Source organism: Physeter macrocephalus, chromosome 15 (genome assembly GCF_002837175.3).
Source record: "Physeter macrocephalus isolate SW-GA chromosome 15, ASM283717v5, whole genome shotgun sequence".
NCBI lineage: Eukaryota > Metazoa > Chordata > Mammalia > Artiodactyla > Physeteridae > Physeter > Physeter macrocephalus.
Genome location: NC_041228.1, coordinates 15,299,848 through 15,322,866, shown reverse-complemented (window position 1 = coordinate 15,322,866; position 23,019 = coordinate 15,299,848). Strand labels below are relative to the sequence as shown.

General features: G+C 42.2%; 1 long non-coding RNA gene across 1 annotated transcript in view; it reads right to left on the bottom strand.

Moving 5' to 3' along the window:
* Positions 1-10,684: 10,684 nt before the first annotated feature.
* LOC114487851 (uncharacterized) overlaps positions 10,685-23,019 on the bottom strand; it is a 38,217-nt gene continuing 25,882 nt past the window's right edge. Inside the window, exon 4 of the long non-coding RNA XR_003683338.2 lies at positions 10,685-11,249. This is a non-coding gene — a long non-coding RNA (uncharacterized lncRNA). The remainder of the gene's footprint in view (positions 11,250-23,019) is intronic.

The window sequence follows — 23,019 nt, the reverse complement described above, 5'->3', positions numbered from 1 at the left end:
CACACTCGTGCATTTTTGGTGCATGTCAATTCAAGTTGGTTTTTTATCGAACTGAGTATGTTTATCTTTTGTTGAGTGAAAGTTATATTCCTTCTCCCAGAAACTTATCATCATTGTAAAATTTTCTAGGAATACACAGAAAACTAAGCTTGCTGCTGAGTACCAACATGAATCAGAAATACAGTATTATGCTCAAATGGGGTATTTCCACTTACTATTCATATAATAGAATGTTTTGGGAATAATGAACTTTAAAGTCAGTATTAATTTACTCAGCAACAGACATGTATTGAACAGCTACTATATGCTACACTGTGCAAGGCACTGGGTATAGGATGGTGAACAAGACAGATGGGGTCTCTATCCTAATGGAATTTAGATTCTAGTGGGAAAGAAAAATACAAGTAGGGGATGAATTTAATTTGTAATAAGTGCTATGAAGGGAATAAACAAGGCACTGAGATGTAGAATAACCAGGTGAGTTGGGGGCAGGGGGAGCTCTCTGAGGAAGTGATGTTGAAAGGTGAGAAGGAGCCAGCCTCAGAAGATGAGGGCATGAGCATTCCAGAAAGAGGAAACGGCTTGTGCAAGGTTCAGATCATGGTCCTGTCACTTACCTGCAGTGTGACTTTTGTCACCTTAACACCCTTCTCTGTGTCAGTTTCCTCGACTCTGTTGATAATAAATCTATTGCTATGGCTGTGAGGGTTAAGTGAGCTAATACATGTAAAGTGCTAGGAGCCAGGCACATAAAATATAAGCTCAGTAAATGTTAATAATTATGATGTCCTGAGCAGCAAGAGAATCGGGTTAGGAATTGCACTGCATTCCTAGTTGGGTGTAATATGCTCAAGTGACTAACCCATGGATGACAGACTTCCTCGACACATTCACTCTGGAACCGGCCCTGATCCTGCCACTAACTCTCCATCAGAAAATGACATAAAAGGCACCTGAGGGGGCTTCCCTGGTGGCGCAGTGGTTGAGAATCTGCCTGCCGATGCAGGGGACACGGGTTCATGCCCTGGTCCGGGAAGATCCCAAATGACGTGGAGCGGCTGGGCCCGTGAGCCATGCCCACTGAGCCTGTGCGTCCGGAGCCTGTGCTCCGCAATGGGAGAGGCCACAACAGTGAGAGGCCCGCGTACCACAAAAAAAAAAAAAAAAAAAAAAAAAAGGGCACCTGAGGATAATTGGGGATTTTTTTTTTTTTTAACTCCCAACAGGATCACAAAATCTCACCATTCCCTACATATCCCATGCATTCTTTGCTCAGGCCATGCCACCTGCCTAGAATGCTTTTCCCAGCCGCTCTGTCTGATAAGCATCTATTGCTCCTTAGGACCACCTCCTGGCTGAAGCTTCCTCCAACTGAGAAAATCTCAACTTCTGTATCACTTTTTTGCATATGGACTTTGTTACACTGTAATCTTATTTGTACCTAGCACAATGCCTGGGCTGAATCAATGAATAAACCCACGCACAGATTCATAAAATGCTTTTGAAAGTCTCAGGACCACAAACTTATCCTGGACTAGAATAAGAATCAGTGTGAGCTTCTGTGCATACAACTATTTATAGTGTCTCGGTTAAAAATTAATGGTAGTTGAAAAAGTAACAAATGTGGAAACCTAGTGTTCATTAAAGTTTCTTTTAAATTCAACTAAACCTTTACAAGTCTAGTAAGTTTTCATATGAAATACGAGGGCCTTTTATTACTGTTTGATAAACTCACATTGGACAGACTAAACAAGTCCCTTTTACAAACAATAAAAATTCCTTTAAACATTTTAAAGCTGCAATTATAACTCTAATGCATTTGCTTTTTTAAAAAATAAGCACTTCAAATAACTGCTCAAAGAAGCTTCAACCCTAATAAGCAAAACATTCCCAAGTAAATTAATAACTTATAAATTTAGTAAACATATCTCAAATTCTCTAAAAAAAATCTAACATTATTAAAGTTAGTGAAATTTTTATACCTTTCCATTAAAAATCGTATCTTACACTAATAGCTTATTTTTAAATGGAAATCATAAGGCTGCTATGGTGGGCAGAATAATGTTTCCCCAAAGAGACAAGGAATGATATCGAAGTCTATAATCTGGAAAAGGCAAGGAAACCATCAACCCCTAGAGCCTACAGAAGGGAACCCTGCCCTGCTGACACCCTGACCTTGGCCCGGTGAAACCTGTGCCAGACTTCTGACCTTCTAATGAATTTGTATTCAGCCGCTAGGTTTGTGGTGACGTGTTACGGCCACACAGGAGGCCGGGAGAGCGCATCAGGCAGACCCTCTAGCTCTGCCCCTCCAGGCAAATGCCCACCGATCCCTCCGCTGCATGTCCCCCATCCCACGCTGAGTGAGGAGTGTCTGCAAATAAAAGGCACAGCCTAAATCAGCAGCAGTGATCTTGGCCACCCTGATACGCGGACCTGCAAAAAACTGGACAGGAGGGCTCTGCCTGTCGGGGACAGGCGTAAAGCTGCCTCCCTCCCGTTCTACATGGGCTTCATTGAGGCTGACGCCAATCATGTTTGTACCCAAGAAGCATCACAGAGAAGCAGCATTTCAAATTTTCGCCAATGTTTAAGCCGTGTTTATGAAGCAGCAATGTCCTGGGCACCGGAACAGCCATTCAGAAGTGTGAACTCAGCACTTGCTCTCAGAGAACTTTACCGACCTGGTCCCCAGGTGGGCAAGAGAGTGGATGTCAACCACAACATACGATCCAAAGTTCTGAGTGCCCTAGTGAGGGACAAAGTACCAGGGGAATTCAGAGAGGAAGAACTGAGTTTGTGCTTCTGAGAAAGAGAGCAGTGCAGCATCAGACACAAGCCGACTACATGCTCTTCCTGAATCAGTATGAACAGGGGCTCCTCCTTTGAAATCTGGGAGCCAGGGACTGTGGCTTAAGAACCAGAGACCAAGACTTACCACCCAAGCCCATCTGGTGGTTTCAAATGGTTTCTTGAAAACAAAAAACAAAACACTGAAGTTTGGGCAGATTTCCCTTTTGGAGACAACTAAAGCTCTCTGTATTCCCTGCGGTCCCAGTGCCTGAGCCTCACCAGCGTTCTAGAAAACTAACAGAAGCCCAAATGAACCCCAGATCTCTTCAAGGAGCCCTGCAGTGGGGATTTTATGTGTCCACCTGGCAGGGCCATGGTGCTCATTTGTTTGCTCAAACACCAATCTAGATATTGCTGTGAAGGCAATTTTTAGATGTGATTAACATTTAAATCAGTAGACCCTGAGTAAAGAAAATGACCCTCCACCATGTGGATGGGCCTCATCCAATCAGCTGAAGGCCTCAAGAGGAAAAGCCTGCGCCCACCCACCCCTCCGCCCCCAAGGAAGGAATCCTGCCTCCGGACTCGAAACTGCAGCATCAGCTCTTGGCTCGGGCTCCAGCCTGCCAGCCTACCCTGCAGACTGTGGACCTGCCGACGCCACCACGACTGCATGAGCCAATTTCTTAAAATAAATAAATTCTATAGATAGACAGATTTTAAAGAACAAAATATTTTATTTTAAAGAATAAAATCTATCTCTATGTTAGGGGAAACACTGACCGAAGCCGCCCGCCCTGGCCAGGCAAGATAGCAGCCACTTGCGTGAGTCATCTTACAACAGGAGGTCCTGGTAAGGAACGCAGAACTAACAAGCTACCATCAACCGCAAGAATACGGGAAAGGTCTCAAGGAGAGAGGAGACGCCAGTCCACATGTCCTCCCAACCTCCCAGAATCCTCCTCGCTGGAATCCATCTTGGCTGAGAGGTTGCGCACACCACCAGGAAGGACCCTGAGTCAGAATGACTGGCCAGAGACAACCCAGAATCTAACCCCATTCCCATAAAACCCGAGACTACGAGCCACATGGCAGAGCAGTTCTCCTGGGTTCCCTCACCCTGCTGCTCTCCACCCGGGCGCCCCTTCCCAATAAAGTCTCTTGCTTTGTCAGCACACGTGTCTCCTCGGACAATTCATTTCTGAGTGTTAGACAAGAGCCCACTCTCGGGGCCTGGAAGGGGTCCCCTTTCCTGCAACATCTATATATCTATATCTGGGGGAGGGGGGTACTATATATATATCTATACAGAGATGGAGAGAGAGAGGGAGAGACATCCTATTGGTTCTATGCCTCTGGAGAACCCTGACTAATAAATACAAGCTCCTAGAAAGAGAACAAAGGCAAGGAAAGTCTAGAAGAAGGCTTCAGAGGGCAAGGGAGAAAAACCAGAGGGAGAGCGGAATCTAGTGGCTACAAGAGGCAGTTAGCCAGCTACCACATCCTGAGAAATAACATTTGGCAGATGCCAAAGAGTGCAAGGAAACAGTCACTTTGAACCCACATAAGAGTACTTGAGTGACTCCCCTTTCTTTGTACTTTTTAAACTCGTATTCAATTGTTTTAATTTTACTTTGCAATTTCGTTTTTTCTTAATTTCAAAATTACTCCAAGGAGCCCCTACTTCCTTCAGAGAGGCAGCAAGGCATAGTGAGCAAAGAATCTGAAGCCAACCTGCCTGAGTATGAACCCTGCCCTGCCTCTTCCTGGCTGTACCAGGCACTGTACTAAACCTTGACCTGCCTCAGTCCCCTTATCTGTAAAATGGGGATAATGACAGTACGTACATCATGGAATTGTTGTGAGGAGTAATTGAGTTGCTGCATTTTACACGATTAATACCTTTTGTGTGGTTAGAGCAGTGCTTAACACTTAATAAGCTTTACATAAACATTTGTTATTATTATTCACAAGCCCACTATCTTTTTTTTTTTTTTGCATTATGTGCTCTAGGCAGAAAAACCATGTAGCCTTCACTGTCTCTAAAGAGAAACATAATAACTAAATCAATGACCCCCACAATTCTAGCCTTTGCTTATTGTTTAAAACCAGTGGTCTCCAACCATCCCATCAATAAACATTTTTTAAGCATAAACCCAATATATGTGTATTTATTTATCTATCTATGAAGTATTGGCAGGCACTACTACCATGAACTAATATTTCAAAGCATAATGCACACATAGGAGGACAGTCATCATTAGTAATAATGGACGTAAATCGATATTTCAAATAGTTGTGATCATTATGAACTTTCTGGCCAATTTTTAGTCAGATCTCATTAGCTTATCATTAAGCTAATGCAGCCAGTGAAGAGCCATATTCGTGCTCACATTTTTCTGTTCCTTTGCATCTGCAATAGTAGTATCGTCATTCTGCTGTTTCTTTGCGAGAAACTAGGAAACTTCTTAAAGCATCTGTCCATTTTGTGAGATTTTGTTTATTTAAAACTAGATACTGTAATCCATAAATCCATTTAGTCAGGCATACAGAAGTTACACTATGTCACAGTACACTGAAAACAAACGATCAACTTGGCGTACCACTGGCCTCCGCTCCCCACTGAGGCCAAGGTGCCTCGGGTACTGACGGACATCTGATGGATGGACAGAAAGGACCACTGTCAATCCAGACATTAAACATTTGTAAAGCTTTTGTGCTGGTTGTTCTCTGCTTGTCCCCGAAGATCCATTCTCCGCTCCTCTGCCTAGCTCAGCGCCCTAGCAGGCTGACCACAAAGGGCTGCGTCCCCCAGACTCTCTTGCCAGCTGGCATCTGGTTGGGTTTGTCCAATGGCAGGTGCTGGCAGAGACCAGAGCAGAAAGAGAAAGAGTTCAGGGTCCTTCTTGCCTGCTCTCTCCTGACTGGCCCCTGGTCTCTGGCAGAAACTGCAGCCCTCCTCCACATAAACCCTCCTGACGGCTCCAGCCATCACGAGGCTCCTCCCCAAACCCGGGAGAAGTAATTTTCCTTGTTGCTCATCTCTGGGGGGCCTCAGCATCTTTTGTGTTCCCTTAACCCTGCCCACACCTGTCTGAGTAGTCCCTTCAATGGAACTACACAAGATTATTTCCTGCCAGAGGCCTCACAGATAATTTCTTTACTTCTTACTCTTTAATAGAGAAATCAATGGAAGTTTTCTTTTTTTTTCCTTCCAGCAGCTCACTTTGGAGACCACTGGTTTAAAGAGCTATTCTGATGATTGAGCCAAATCACTTTTCCTGACCAGTGTGAATGGAAGCCTTAGATTCCCATCACTCTTTGCTCAAGCCAACAAATGTAGGCTGAAAAGAGGAGGGCTCACAAGATGAGCCCCGGACAGCTGGTCAGCAGACTCAGCTTCTACTCAGGACTGTCACAGCAGGGCTGAACCTCAGGGAAGTCACTTCCGTTCTCTGACTCAGTTTCCTCATCTTTAACAGGCAGGTGGGCTGGATTAGCTAGTCTCTAGGTCCCTTTTAGCTCATATAGCCTTTTGTGATTTTAGGAAATCATATAATAGTTCAGAGGAAACTATGTTATTTTGTCTTTTTGTTTTATTTCTTGTTTTTTTTTCCTTCAACACACTCTCCATCCCCTCCCAACTCCCACAACAGGCACATATACACTCTCCATCAGTTAGAATTTTTCTTGGGTGAAAGACCTTTAAATTTTATAAACTCCAAGGTAATAAGAAATAAAGGAAGCCCAGATGCAGCATCAATAATAAATTGAATCCTACTCTTTCTCAAATGCTTTCAAATACATTTTTAACTGCCATAGCAACCCTGTAAGGTAGATACAAGTATTATCCTCACTTTACAAATGTGGAAACTGGGGATGCTCAGAGAAATTATATGATGTGTTCAATATCACACAGTGCGGCAGGCTGGAGCTGGCTCGTGAGAGCTGAGTTGAATGGATTCATCTTTTTCCAACCTCACATTCACTGGCATATTGGTAACTTAAAATCAGCCATAGTGGGGATATTTTGACCTCAGAAATCAGCAAGAGCTACAAATCAGAGCTTTTTTTTTTTTGAGAGAGAACTGATTTTTAAACATTTACTATCACACACTCTCTACACACAGTTACTAAACCACAGAGGTAGGTTTTAAGCTCAGATCTGATCCTAAACCTGGCGTCCTTTTATGACTCTACAGCTGTCTTTCCCACACAGCATCTAGTACGATATCTTGTGAAGAGTCTTTGTGAGATACATATTTCCTGCACCAGGTGCCCCGGGGGGTCCAGGCTAAACCCTCATTAGCCTTGCCATCCAAATGGTCTTTCTTTTAGAGGAAGACTTGCCAGCAAATAACTGAAAGACTTCTTGGCTTGTGTTCATAGCCCTGCCCCTAGCAGACGGGAAGAGATTACATACAGAGCACAGCCCTGCATCCGTTTCCCTCCTACGTACAAACACAGCCCCTCTTCCCCTCTCCCAGTTAGGATGCGCCCCTCTTTCTAGGTCGGGCATTTCACAACTCTGAAGTGCTTCGACATGAGTGCAATTTTTTTTGAACTATAATTGATTTACAATATTGTGTTAGTTTCAGGTGTACAGCAAAGTGATTCAGTTATGCATATAAATATATATATATATATTCTTTTTCAGGTTCTTTTCCATTATAGGTTATTACAAGATATTGAATATATAGTTCCCTCTGCTGTACAGTAAATCCTTGTGGTTTATCTATTTTATGTATAGGGATGTGCATCTGTTAATCCCATACTCCTAATTTATACTTCCCCATGGCTTTTTCTTTGGTAACCATAAGCTTATTTTCTGTCTGTGAGTCTGCTTCTGTTTTGTAAATAAGTTAAGTTGTATTATCAAAAGTGATATTATATATTTGTCTTTCTCTTTCTGACTTACTTCACTTAGTATGATACTCTCTAGGTCCATCCGTGTTGCTGTAAATGGCAATATTTCATTATTTTTTGTGCCTAATTAATATAATTTTAACTTGAAAAAAACAGAGACGAGAGAAGCCCTGAATTCAGGCAACCCTAAAAGCATGAACTTCATAGATTTAAGGACATTAAACCTAACAGAGATCTCAAGATGTGATCTGGTCCCGCTTCTACCAAGGCATATCCCCCCATTTACAGATGAGACAACTAAGGGTTAGAAATGCTAATTATCTGCTGAAAACAGGACCTTACTCTGTAATTTGCTAATTATAGTAACAAGATGTTGAGTATCTCTTGTCCCAGAACTTTGTTGTGGGTTTTTTGTTCCCATTATGAGTTAATTTGAACTAGTTTAACTATCACAGGTTACCTCACTTCCTAGTTCAGGGGACAACTGTTTTTTTCAAGTACTTCTCACAGGGGCCACATTCCTTAACTCAAAGAGCAGTTGCCTGGGCATATAATTGAGGAAAAAACTCTAGTCACTCTTTAATTTCTGAACACAGTTCACAGAGTCATAGGTACAGGTGTGAAGGGACATACATTAAAGAAACACATTAAACTTTGTGGTCTATTTCACAGAATCACTTATGACATAAAGTGCTGTGTCTCCTATATTATCCCTGGAAGTTTTTTTTTAAGTTGGAAATGCCCCTACTTTTGTTTTGGTTTTTTCCCAGCTTTTTTGAGATATAATTAACATATAACATCATGTAAGGTTAAGGTAAAACAACATGATGAATTGATACACACATATATTGCTAAATGATACCACAATTAAGTTAATCATCTCTCTTAATTACCATTTTTTGGTGCCTGTAGTGAAAACATTTAAGATCTACTCTCCGAGCAACCTTCAAGTATATAATACACTGTTAACTAGAGTCACCAGGCTGTACATTAGATCCCCAGAACTTATTCATCTTATAACTGAAAGTCTGTACCCTTTGACCAACAGCTCCCCATTTCCTCCACCTCCCAGCCCCTGTCTGTTTCTATGAGTTTGGCTCTTTTAGATTCCACATAAGTGAGATCATATAGCATTTGTCTTTCTCTGTCTACTTATTTTACTTAGCATAATGCCCTCAAGGTCCATCCATGTTGTCACCAATGGCAAGATTTCCTTCTTTTTCGTGGCTGAATAATATTCCATTACATATTTTTAAATATATATTAAAATGTATATTTCACATGTAATATATATATTATATATGTATATATTTATACATCAAATATTCTTTATCCATTCATATGTTGATGGACACTTAGTCTGCTTCCGTGTCTTGGCTATTGTGAACAATCCTGCAATGAAGTCCCAGAACTTGGGATAAAACCCAGTGCAGAGGACAAATGGTGCCGAGTAGCCTGACATTCTAAGTTCAAGAGCTGGAGCCAGCCACCAACCTGAAGGGCTTATGGAGAGGCCAAAATCACCTTGACTCCCTCCATCCTCTGAATCAGTGTAATAGGAGGAGTGAAGAGAAGGGAGGACAGTGTTCATGGAAAGAGCCTATCCCCTCCCCTACATCACAGCAGGGACTCCAGGAGAATCATTCATAAAGCCCAGGAGTTCCAGTGATCTGGAAGACTGGCATTTCATTCCCCTACAGATGGCTGCTTGGGCAACAGGCTTGCAACTGTTAACTGGGAAGGGGAAGAGAGACTTGGAGAGGACACTGGCCTGGGAGATGAAAGGGCAGCGAGGCACCTTGCCATGTCCCCAGCAGCATACAAGGGTGTGCAAGTTTCCCCTGGGTGGAGTGGACACTAAGAAGGTAGCTGGGCTTGAGCCATCTCCTCTGCATCTCGTTAAAGAGGGTGTCTCCCACGTCACTGCCTGCAGCAGCCACTGAGGGGGGGCGGGGAAGCAGGGTCAGGGGAAGAGGTTGCACAGGAGGCAGCTCTCCATGCTGGGAAGTGTGGGGCGACAGACTCCCAAATGGAATTCCAAAGGACTGGCTCTCACAAGCCACGGGAGCCCCAGCTTTGGGCACCTGCCTCAGAGGGGACCGGCCGCAAATCAGCTGGAGATACAGCAACAACCCGTGTAGAGAGGATGGAAACCTCATCTTGGACTGCTAAGTAAGGCGAAATCTCTGCCTACTCCCCATTGCCACCCTCCTACCCACCACCTAAGCTCCAGGAGGAGAAATAGCCACGAGGAAACAAGCAGCCGCTGCAGCCACAGCCTCCCCTGCACCGGCGGGGAGGGGAGGGGAGCTACGGAGGGAGTCTGAGAGAGACGTTATCAAATAAACCAGGCTGAGGCTCAGGACTGGACTGAAACTGCTAATAACCAGCAGGAACTGAAAAGCTGCAGAATTTGGCCTAAAGGTCATCAAGGAAGCTGTTCCCATGAAGCCTCAGAAACAGCCATATAAAACAGTTGGGAGCCAATACTGAAAAAATATGTATTTTCATGTTGATGGCCCAAAGTGACACTTCCCATTAAGCTACTTCCAATGTATTCAATATTATCGCCTACTGTATACCTGGTACTACTGAGCCAAAAAAGACAGCTAGAGTCATCGTACTTGAGGAGCCCACATACTTATGGGGGAGAGCCAGCACACAAACCAATAATTTTAATATTCTACAACCAGGTATACATGAGGTTCAGCAGACACACAAGAATATTTATATTGAATAGACTTTTCTGTGTTTCAATTTCCTCATCTATAAAACAGGAACAGTGACAGCACCTACCTCATAGGATGGTTGGTTGGATTAAATGAGCTATTGTATGTGGAAAAGTGCCTGGCACAGAGTAAGTTGAACACTTGTTAGTAGTCAATACTGTAGTTATTATTGTTACTTTTATACTGAATAGCAAGGCACTGTTCTAAGCGTGCTAAATGGTTGATTAATCTCAACAATTCCATGAAACAGGTACTACTTATTATTCCCATTTTATAGAGAGAACTGTGGCAAAGGAGGATGAGCAGCTTGCCCAAGGACACACAGTGGAACTGGAATTCAAACTTAGGCTGTCTAAATCCAGAACCTGCACTCACTGTGTAACATAGGAGTTAAGACTGGCCGATTTTGCTGGGCACGTCCAAGAATGCAAAGGCGAAAGTACTTTTTCCAAAACAGCAACCGATAAAATGTAGTCCTAAAATAACTTGCACCAAAAAAATCTGGCTCTGGACTCTTTAAAAACATTCGCACAAATTTTTAATCCAATTTTAAATTTGAAAAGGCAGAAATTATCATGGGGTCCTGTGCATGCAGACATGAGTTCGCTGGTCGATATGGCTGGGGCCCCTCCTGGCATGCTGATCTGTCAACACTGCATCTGGCTCCGCTGCAGAAAGCTGCATGCTGCCCCTCGGCCAGGTGCCTGTTGTGAATTGGGTGCCAAGCCCTCCAAAGGGGAATTTCAGGTCCTCAAAATGCAGCCTGGACAAGCTAGGCTTGCTCTCCATGTTTATATAACCATCCCAGCTCCAAAACAAGAGATGCCGGTACTCTGTACTCACAGGCTTGCAGGCCTGTCACTGGGGAGAGAAAACATGGGTTATAGCCCCATCTACCTGTGGAATCCAAACTTTGTCTGGAAGCCTAAGAAAGCTCCATGAAAAGCTCCATGAAACAGCACCGCCATTCAAAACATCCTTTTTTATTAAATAAACAGAATTTGGCTTCCCCAAAACTGAGCATGGCTGTAGCATTGTAAATGATATCATCTCATCTGGGTATAGCATTTTGTTAAAATTGAGAGGCTCCTATAAAGTTCCTAGCCACAAAACCCACCCCTCAAACATGTTCTTTAATCAAGAACAGCAAGAAAAGAGTTCAACTTGAGAAGTATTAAAAAAAAAAAAAAGTTCATTAATCCACACTATGCATCAGGATTCCAGATATCGAAATCTTGTTTCTCTTTTACGCACTAAATTGTGAGCTTGTGTTCACTGTTCCCATGGGGGGTTGGTGGTCCCAGCTTTCAATTCTACTTCATTTCATCAATCCTAAGATTAACATTCATTTTTCATATCTTTGAATTCAGGCTGCATCTTACAATCTACGGCATCTTAGATATAAAGAAACACAGACTCATGATTGAAACATGTAGCCCATCAAGTGTACTTTTAAATCTCTCCCTGGTCAGCCCCTCCTCTCCTTCTCCACTGCCTTCCCCCCGACTAGGGCCCTCAGCATCGCTTGCCTGGAAATTTACAAGAGGTGCTTAACTTGTCTCCCCATCTCCAGCCTGAACCCCTCCAACATATCTACTTTGCTGCCCAAGAGATCTTTCTAGAACACATTATCTAATCATAGCACTTCCCTGTTTATAATCATTCAATAGATAATTGTCGAATCTGAATAAGAGGTAAATGAAGATTCTTTTTGCCACTTCTTCTGATTTTAGGTAGGTGTCTTAGTCTCAGGCTGCCATAACAAAATAACAGTCTGGGGCCTTTAACAACAAAAACTAATTTTTTCACATTTCCAGAGCCTGGAAGGTCCAAGATCAAGGTCTGGTAGGGTCCAGTTTCTGGTGAGTGCTCTCTTCCAGACTTGCAGACACCCATCTTCTCACTGTGGCCTCGGATGATAGACACTTGACCTCATTTAATCTTAGTTTCCTCCTAAAGACCCTATCTCCAAATACAGTCATGTTGGGGGTTAGGGCTTCAACATGTGAATTTCAGAGGGGGGGACACAATTCAGCCCATAGCAGTAGGTTTGAAAACATACATAATAAAATTTGTAATGCATCACCCAGACTATTAACAATGGCTACTTCGGGATGGGGGGAAATGGGGGTGGGGGAGCGTGATTTCGATGGACCCAGAAGAGAGCAGTGAAAGGGGACTTTCACTCTTTTTAAAAAAAATAAATTTATTTATTTATTTATTATTCATTTATTTATTTATTTTTGGCTGTGTTGGGTCATCATAGCACTTCCCTGTTTATAATCATTCAATAGATAATTGTCGAATCTGAATAAGAGGTAAATGAAGATTCTTTTTGCCACTTCTTCTGATTTTAGGTAGGTGTCTTAGTCTCAGGCTGCCATAACAAAATAACAGTCTGGGGCCTTTAACAACAAAAACTAATTTTTTCACATTTCCAGAGCCTGGAAGGTCCAAGATCAAGGTCTGGTAGGGTCCAGTTTCTGGTGAGTGCTCTCTTCCAGACTTGCAGACACCCATCTTCTCACTGTGGCCTCGGATGATAGACACTTGACCTCATTTAATCTTAGTTTCCTCCTAAAGACCCTATCTCCAAATACAGTCATGTTGGGGGTTAGGGCTTCAACATGTGAATTTCAGAGGGGGGGACACAATTCAGCCCATAGCAGTAGGTTTGAAAACATACATAATAAAATTTGTAATGCATCACCCAGACTATTAACAATGGCTACTTCGGGATGGGGGGAAATGGGGGTGGGGGAGCGTGATTTCGATGGACCCAGAAGAGAGCAGTGAAAGGGGACTTTCACTCTTTTTAAAAAAAATAAATTTATTTATTTATTTATTATTCATTTATTTATTTATTTTTGGCTGTGTTGGGTCTTCGTTGCTGCACGCGGGCTTTCTCTAGCTGTGGCGAGCGGGGGCTACTCTTCCTTGCGGTGCATGGGCTTCTCATTGGGGCTCCAACCCGTGTCCCCTGCATTGGCAGGCGGATTCTTAACCACTGCGCCACCAGGGAAGCCCTGGACTAACTTTTAATTCACATCATTTGCTTTGGAAACTTGCTGCATCCCACTGAGGGGCGAATCAGATATTAGAAACAGGTGCATTGACATCAATTATCTGCACTATAAAGATATGAGGCAAAACCAAAGAAGTTTTTGAAGGCTACGCCAGAGAGAACTCACAAAAGAGAAGGCTGAGATAAGCAAGGGCAGCATGCCAAACGTCCTACTTTATTATAAGCTCCAGATTAGGAGCAAACCACTCAGCTTGACAACCTGCACTGGCCTGGATATTTTCCATTTGCTGCTCCAGATCCACTCTCCACTCCTCTCCATCCTCTTTGTCACCTGAAAGGCTGACCCGTGCGAACAGCATCTGTGGATCCCTTGCCTGTGGCTTCTAGTTAGATCCGGCCAATGGAAGGAAGACAGAGAGATCTGGAGGCGGAGGCAGGGTAGAAGGCAGATTATTTATTGCTGCCAACACCTCCCTGTTGTAACTAACTACCACAACCCTAGAGGCGTAAAGCAACACAAATTTATTACTTTACAGTTCTGTAGGTCACAAGTCTAGAATGGGTTGGCAGCACTGGTCCCTCCTGGAGGCTCTAAGGGAGAATCCACTCCTTTGCCTTTTCCAGTTTCCAGAGGCTGCCTGCTTTCCTAGGCTCTTAGCCCCACATCTCTCTGACCTCTGCTTCCACCGTCACACTTCCTTTTCTGTCTCTGAGCGTCCCTCCTCCACCCTAGAAGGGATGCTTTGTCCCAAGGGCACTCTCATCCTGTCTAGCTCATTCTCCACGCAGCAGCAAATGAGATCATGTCACTTGTCTATTTAGCACCCTTTGGTGGGTTTCCGTTACACTTAGAGTAAAACCTAATTTCTTACCAAGGGCTGGTAAGGCCCTCCATGATCTGTCCCGCCTATCTTTCTAGCCTCATCTCACCCCACTCTCCTTGTTATACTCCAGCCACACTCACTCTCTGTCAAGCCCTTGAACTTGTCAAGTTATTTCCCCACCTCAAAGCCTTTGTATTGTTTCTTCTTCCTAGGCTCTTTCTTATCATCAGGGCTTAAATGTCACCTGCTCAAGGAAGCATTCCTTTAGTTCCCCATGCAAAGTAGGGTCTGACCTTCCTCCCCAATCCCAACTCCATTATTCTATTATTTCAACCCTTCGATTATTTCCTTGGTGGCGCCTATTCCAATGTGTAATGATTTCACTTGCTTGTCTTTTTAAAAATATTTATTTATTTATCTGGCTGGGCCGGGTCTTAGTTGCAGCACACAGGATCTCCACTGCCACGTGTGGGATCTTCATTCTGGCATGCAGGCTCTTTAGTTGTGGCATGCAGGATCTAGTTCCCTGACCAGAGATTACACCTGGGCCCCCTGCATTGGGAGTGCAGAGTCTTAACCACTGGACCACCGGGGAAGTCCCTGTTTGTCTTTTTATGTATTCTCTACTAGATTGTAAATCCACACGCACAAGGATTACGTCTTACCTCATACTGTATCCCTAACGTCTCTGAGTGTGACAAAGCAGACCCTTAATGCAATATTTGTTTTGTGTGGTATACGGCCATTTCTTAGACTCTAAGAAGCAATGGTTAATAAAGCCAAAATTGTAGACTTTATTGCTGTGTGAGCCAGTTTCCTTTACTTGTTTATGAACTCTCTAACCTGACCAGCTGATGCCATCATTGTATCTCCAGCCCCACTATAATGTTGCAGGTAATAAATACATTAAATAAAAATCCTTACCATCACTATTCAATTCACCCGATTCAACAGCTACTTAGAAGCACTACGCACTGTGTATCTTACAAGGAGAAGGGTGAGGGTGAGTGCCATCATCTACTTGCTTTTTGTTGGGTTTTTTTTTTTCAAGTTTAAATAATTTTTACTTAAGCACTGATTTTACAAAATGTGATAGTTCAAAAGGTGAACTAAACTTACAACTTAATTTGTTCATGTAAATTGCCTTCAAAATACATCGGAGCTAGATGTGTATATAAGATTTTGCATGTGTTTTGGAAGAAATCACACAGAAGCAGCTGCCTTTTTCAATAAAAACTTGGCCAGTTTCCTATCTCTTTTGGTCAGTCCACCACAGTCATGTGATGTGAGAGTTATCTGGACGTTGCTGTACACATTGAACCACTCCAGGTGATGATTCATCTTCTCTGTTTGTAGGGCAACTCAGGACATAAAGCCAAATGCCTTGGATAGTTACTCCTCCTTCTCAGACCTGGCTTCCTCACATGGGAGGAAGGGGGTGGACCAGTGATGTGTGTGACCCACTGTGTGACTCGATGACCAGCATAAGGAGATAAGCGCTGTGTTCCCTGATTAAAATTTTTGAAAGAGAACTCTTTGTAGATGGCATCTCTCTCACTTAATTCCGACCATCCTGCTGCTTTAAGGTCAAGTGTAACTTGGTGCCTCCCTGCTATCAACCAATGCGCATCTGCAGACTTAATGGCCACAAAACAGAGTGCTCATCTTCTCCAACATCGAGTTATTTTACATTTCTTCTATTAAAGAATTCTGAACTGCCAAATGGGCTCATGGCCACGAGGCTCTGGCTCCTGCCTCTCAGTGCAGCGAACCCTGTTGTTTTGTTGTTGCCGCTGCTGTTGTTTTTCTGGCCGCGCCACGGGGCATGCATGATCTTAGTTCCCCGACCACGGATCGAACACGCGCCCCCTGCACTGGAAGCATGGAGTCTTAACCACTGGACCACCAGGGAAGTCCCCTGTCATCATCTACTTGTAATGAAGAATAGCATTATTTTACTTATACGTGTAAATAATAGCAGGAATTAGTTACGATGCCTATTATGGGCCAGAAACCATGATAAATCTGTTATATACATCATCTCATTTAATATTCAAAACAGCCCTACTACAGTATAGCATACCAACTAAGAACATAGGTTCTAGAATCATATTGATTTGGGTTCAAATGCCAGGTTTGCTACTCTTGCAAAGTTCCTTAACTCCTCTGTGCTTCCATTTCTTCATGGGTAAAATGGGGGATATAGTAATAGCCACATCTTGTTAAGGTCATTGAGAGAATTAAACGAGATCATGTATGTGAATGTGCTTAGTTCAGTGCCTGGCACATAGCATTCTATAGATGCCAGCTGCTTCTTCTTAACTTGCTCTTCTGGGGGACACTGTATGTCCTACAGCATCACACGATGCGACCAGCACACAGGGAGACTCGGTTAGCCAGGCTGAGTTCCTGCCCTTTAGAAGCACACCATCCGAGACAGCTGTGAGCACACACTCAGAATTCAGAAGACAGCAACATGTTCCTCCAAATGGCTGTGTTCATTTCATAGGCCAAGCCCAGTAAACCCATGTTCTCATTTCCTTTTCCACCAAAATAGCTATCTCTGCTCCCTGAAGAGGCCTTGGATTATTATAGTTCCCTAACTGCCCTGAAATTCTCAGGAGAGAAGGAATGTTCTTTTTTTTTTTTTTAAAGCAGGCACAGCTTGGAGCTAGAAGACAAAAGGTTAAATTATCTTAAGCTACAACAATGTAACTCATTTCCTGTTTTTCTCAACTGTCTAGACGCAGATCTCATAAGCATTAGCCATGAATCCCACCATCAGGTTAAAAATAGAAGGTTTAAATATGAAATGCTCTTGGGGGGAAAGATTGTAGGTTTCTACCTTCATCAGCAAAATGACTACTTTGAAACAGGATATTTTGTCTTTGTTGTTAGTTTTTCCATAAGTTCTGTTGAGCTGTATTTTGATAAGCAGGAGTGGAGAACACCTTTTTTCTAAAGAATATATCTGCCCCTGTTGAAGCAAATGTAATTTTCCCCATAGATTTTAAAAGCCATCTGAAGACATACCTTATAGCAGCTTCACTTAACAAGGAATGTGGTCACACTTACTTTAAAAATTTCACGTTATTGTGCAGACCAACATTTAGTCCCAAATAAATTTATACAACAAAAATTGCATATAAATTTGACGTTTTCTTCTTCTTTTATATCTTCTGCTTCTATAAGTTTGTCTGATATTTTGTTTATAAAATATAATTTTTCTGGAAAACGTATTTTTTTAAAAAACTCCTTTAATAATCCCTGAGCAGTGTTACACAAGTGTGGGGGGGATCTACCGTGACAAGTTTCCCAAATTCACTGGACCACAGAGCCCTTTTATCCTGATGAGCCTATTAACACCTCCCAAAACAGTACCCCACGGAATACCAGTTTAGGAAACAAGAATTGGATACCTCTGTGATTTTTTTTTTCTGTTTTCAGAATTCTATGAGGTTAGTCTCTTCTCTAATAACCTCAGCTATGTGAATCATAACATAAAACTGAAAGTAAACAAGTACTACTGACTGTTTATTTCAAGTAAACAAGCAATATTGTAATGTTCTCCTTATTTGGGGGAGACGAATAGAAGCGTACCTTGCACATACTCAGGCATTTACTTTAGAATGAAAATATTTATTATGGCTTTTCATATTTATACAGATTCATACTGAAATAAACGTAGATGTGTGTGTGTTTAGTATACATACACATATTTCCTAGCTCTGTCCACTGAGAGGACCTAGAAACAATGACACCCCGGTAGCGATGAGCACACCCACCACCAAGATCGTGGTTTCTAAATCCATTCTCCAATAGAAGGAACTAGTGCTTTTCGGAAAAAAGGCTGATTCCAGGGTTGGGGCAAGGAAAATGCAAGAGGAGCTTAGAAAAAGAAGGAAGTGCCATAACGTACGAAGGTACAAACAAATGATAGAGCATGTTGAAAGGATACGGGAGCCAACCTGATTATGCTCCTAGTGGCCAAAGCTAGAACAATTTGAGCAACAAAATTAATAATGATAGTATTAGATTATAACCCATAATATAAAATGTGTATAAGCTCATTCTAATATAAATAAGTGGGGGAGAAGGAACAACTCTTCCCTAGAGAGGAATTCCAATTAATAAATATAGGCATGAAGGAAATAGAAAATCTCCAGTAAGCAAATACCACACTAGTAACTGCTGCTGGCAAGAATCCTCCATAGATGCTAGAACCGAGTGTGCAAAAGTATGAGAAACAGGATATATATTCATAGTCTCAAAGTATCTCCCCAAGATATTTGTTAGCTACAAAAGGTAAAACAGTAACTTAAAATGGAGAAACCTGACAAGTACCAGTTTAACCAAGAGGTCAAGGTTAGCAACACCAGTTATAAAATATACTGGCGTCATGTACCTCCTAATATGGTACATGGTGGAAGATGTAACATTACTTCTGAGGTATCCTTGCCAAAACTGCATTACCTCAGTTTAATCAAAGAAAACACAGACAAACCCAAACTGAAGGACATTCCACAAAGTAACTGATGAGTTCTTTTCAAAAGTGTCGAGATCATGAAACACAATAAAAAACGACATTAGAGAAGACTAAGCTAGTCTCCTCTCATAAATTCACTGGATCGCTACAGGAAATTGGAAAGTTAAACAGGAAAACAAGCAATTTCAAGTAAGATCTGTAATTTACTTAATAGTATTATATCAATCTTAATTTCCTGGTTTTGATCATCATACTGTGGTTAATTAGGATGTTAACATTAGGGAAAGCTAGTGAAGCATATATAGGAATTCTCTATACTATTTTTGTAACTTTTCTTTAAGTCTAAAATTAGTTCAAAATTTTTAAAAGTTAAAAAAAAGTTCATTAGCCAAGTATTTATAACTCGGTTCCTGTGCATATCAATGATATTAATAACATTAATAGTAATAATAATGTGATAAAATTTTTTTTAAACTTTCAATTTCTGATCACCTTTAATATACCAGGAGTTGTAGTAGGAGCTTGTATGTGTTCCTTCCTGTGTGTGTGTGTTTTCTTTTTAACCTTTACAACGTAAGATCATAAAGCTAAGCAACATGACCAAAGTAATTTTGCTGGTAAATAGCAAGAGATATGACATCGACTTTTGCTATAACCTAGCAGAGAGGATGAAAGTAAATTACTTACTGTTTGAAAGAGGCTAAATAGCAACCTAAACTTATAGGCAATGCTGAAGATCTGTGCTACACTATTTCTGTTTCTTGTTCATTTGTCTAAGACTTGAAGGCATGTCAACAATGCAGAAATTCAAGAATATAAATTAATTAACACCATGCATGAATAATGTCCTCTTTACTCTCTGAAATTTTGTCTATAAAATTCCTCAGGGTTGCATGCATGCTTTGGAAGACTTTGCCAAGCACTTTCTCACACACTGGTTTTATTTAATGCTCACAATCACTAAATGAGATAGGTTTCATTTTTGCCATTTTACAAACAAAAAGAAAAGTAAATCTCAAGGAGGCTGAGAGATTTTTCTTCTCCCCACACATCCCTCCACCCAATAGCCAACAACCCCAGTCATTTTTGTCCATTGAAATTAAGGTCAACTAACATCCAAGTTGTCCTTGAATGAGAAAATAAGTAATGAAAATACAGGGTTGGTGGCTGGCAAGGGGGCAGGCAGATGGGAAGGAGGAAGACATTTTGGCTAATTAATAGTTAAAAATATGCTTCTAAACTCAGCTCAACCACTTTCTGTGACCTGGACAAGTTATTTGTTCTGCCTCCTTCTCCTCAACTGAAAAAAAAAAGAATTTCAGTAGTGTAGTGGGGTGTCCCCCTGAACTCATGTCCATTCACAACTTCAGAATTTGACCTTGTTTGGAAATAGAGTCACTTAAAATGTAACTAGTTTATTTAAGATGAGGTCATACTTGGAGGGTCCTCAAAAAACTAAAAATAGAACTACCATATGACCCAACAATCCCACTCCTGGGCATATACCCAGAGAAAACCATAATTCAAAAAGATACATGCACCCCAATGTTCATTGCAGCACTATTTACAATACCCAGGACATGGAAGCAACCTAAATGTCCATCAACAGAAGAATGGATAACGAAGATGTGGTACATATATACAATGGAATACTCAGCCATAAAAAGGAACGAAATGGCGACATTTGCAGAGACATGGAGAGACCCAGAGACTGTCATACAGAGTGAAGTAAGTCACAAAGAGAAAAACAAATATCGTATAATATTGCTTATATGTGGAATCTAGAAAAATGGTACAGATGAACTTATTTGCAAAGCAGAAACAGAGACACAGATGTAGAGAACAAACTTATGGATACCGGGGGTGGGGGGGATTAACTGTCAGATTGGGATTGACATATATACACTACTATGTATAAAATAGATAACTAATGAGAACCTACTATATAGCACAGGGAACTCTACTCAGTGCTCTGTGGTGACCTAAATGGGAAGAAAATCCAAAAAAGAGAGGATATACATATACGTGTAACTGATTCACTTTGCTGTACAGCAGAAACTAACACAACATTGTAAAGCAACTATACTCCAATAAAAATTAATTTTTAAAAAAACCAACAAAGAAAACAGTAAGATTTGCTCATCATAAACTATAAAAAAAAATAATTAAAAAAAAAAAAAAAGATGAGGTCATACTGGAGTAGGGTGGCCCTTAACCCAATATGGCTAGTCTCCTTAGGAGAAGAGGAAGCAGAAACACACAGGGAGAGGACAATGTGACTTTGGAGACAGAGACTAGAATGATGCATCTACAAGCCAAGGAATGTAAGCTAGAAGCTAGAAAAGCCAAGAAAGGATTCTCCCCTACCGGTTTCAGAGGGAGCGGGGCCCTGATGACACCTTGATTTCAGACTTCGATCTTCCAGAACTGTTAGAATTTGTGTTTGTTATTTTAAGCCACTGAGTTTGTGGTACTTTGTTATGCATGCAGCCCTAGGAAATGTATACAATTGCTTTAACAAGGCTAAGTTTACAAAAAGGTTGTGTTTCTGCCCTCCAAAAGTTTGCATTACTAAATAAATGGATAGAGTCAACATAGGTACACTTTGAAGCATCTGTGCTGGTTATTCACCATTTACACACACAGTCTCCTCCACTCCCTACCCTTCTGTGTGGCCTGGAGGGGCTGATTCTGAAGGACTGCAATGTCCAGGCTCCTTTGCCCTTAGCTTCTGGTTGGGTTTGGCCAAAGGGTGACAACAACTGGGAATTGGAGGAAAGGATATAGAAGGTTGGATATTTCCTACTCTCTCCCTGCCTCAGTGTTCTGGCAATGTCTTCACCTCTCTACTACTACAGCTCCTGCTACGCCCCCTGCCCAACTCACAACTGCCATCTGCAGCTCTGAGATCCATGATACAATTTCCTACCCTGCTCCTTCAGGCCTTGGCGTGGAACAGCTTCCCTCTGCTGCCAGTCCCTGAGATCCACAACACCCCTATTGGTTCCTTTTATCCCTGCCTATTATGGGCTGCTTGTTTCTGTCCCCTCCTGAATTTCATATGTTGAAGCTCTAACCCACAATGTGATGGTATTTGGAGGTGGGACATTTGGGAGGTAATTAGGTGTAGATTAGGTCATGAGGGTGGGGGTCCCCATAGTGGGATAAGTGCCCTTTTAAGCAGAGAAAGAAAGACCAGAGGGACTTCCCTAGTGGTCCAGTGGGTAAGACTTCACGCTCCCAATGCAGGGGGTCCGGGTTTGATCCCTGGTCAGGGAACTAGATCCTACATGCATGCTGCAACTAAGAGTCCGCATGCCGCAACTAAGAAGTCCGCATGCTGCAACTAAAAGATACCGCATGCCGCAACGAAGATCCCATGTGCTGCAACTAAGACCCGGCACGACCAAAATAAATAAATAAGTATTTTTTTAAAAAAGAGAGAGAGAGAGAGACCAGAGCTTTCCTCTGCCTCCATGCGAGGAGAAAGAGGGCAGTCATCTGCAAGCCAGGAAAAGAGCCCTCACCAAGGCTCTGGTCTTAGACTTCCCAGCCTCCAGAACTGTGAGAAATAAACATCTGTACTTTCAGCCACTTAATCTATGATATTTTTATAGAAGCTCAAGCTAAGACACTGACTCACCTGGGTTAACAGCCCCTTCGTTAAATTGCCTTCAAAATCCTGGCTGAGTGTACCTTAGATTTTCCTTCCAAGACCCTGACTGACAGACCGGCCATAATGTAAAACCAAACCGATATAAATCTGGCCAATGCTGGACTCTGTCAGGGTGACTCATACCTGCAGTTTTCCCTTCTGGGCAATGGACTTTTTAAATTATTGTATGAGTTACAAGAGTCCATTCAGGTCCATCCAACCTAGAAAACTACCTTTATGAATAATTCGAGAAGTGCTTTAACTCTGGGCTCTAGGAAGACCACAAAATAATGCATTAAAAATGATTATAACATTGTAAATCAACTATACGCCAATAAAATTTTTTTTTTAAGTGACTGGGCCCGGGCTTCCCTGGTGGCGCAGTGGTGGAGAGTCCACCTGCCTATGCAGGGGACACGGGTTCGAGCCCCGGTCCGGGAAGATCCCACATGCTGCGGAGTAGCTGGGTCCATGAGCCATGGCCGCTGAGCCTGCGCGTCCGGAGCCTGTGCTCCGCAACGGGAGAGGCCACAACAGTGAGAGGCCCGTGTACCGCAAAAAAACAAAACAACAAAAAAAGTGACTGGGCCCAACACTCTACAAAATACATGCCCAATTCTCCTCAAAACTGTCAAGGTCAT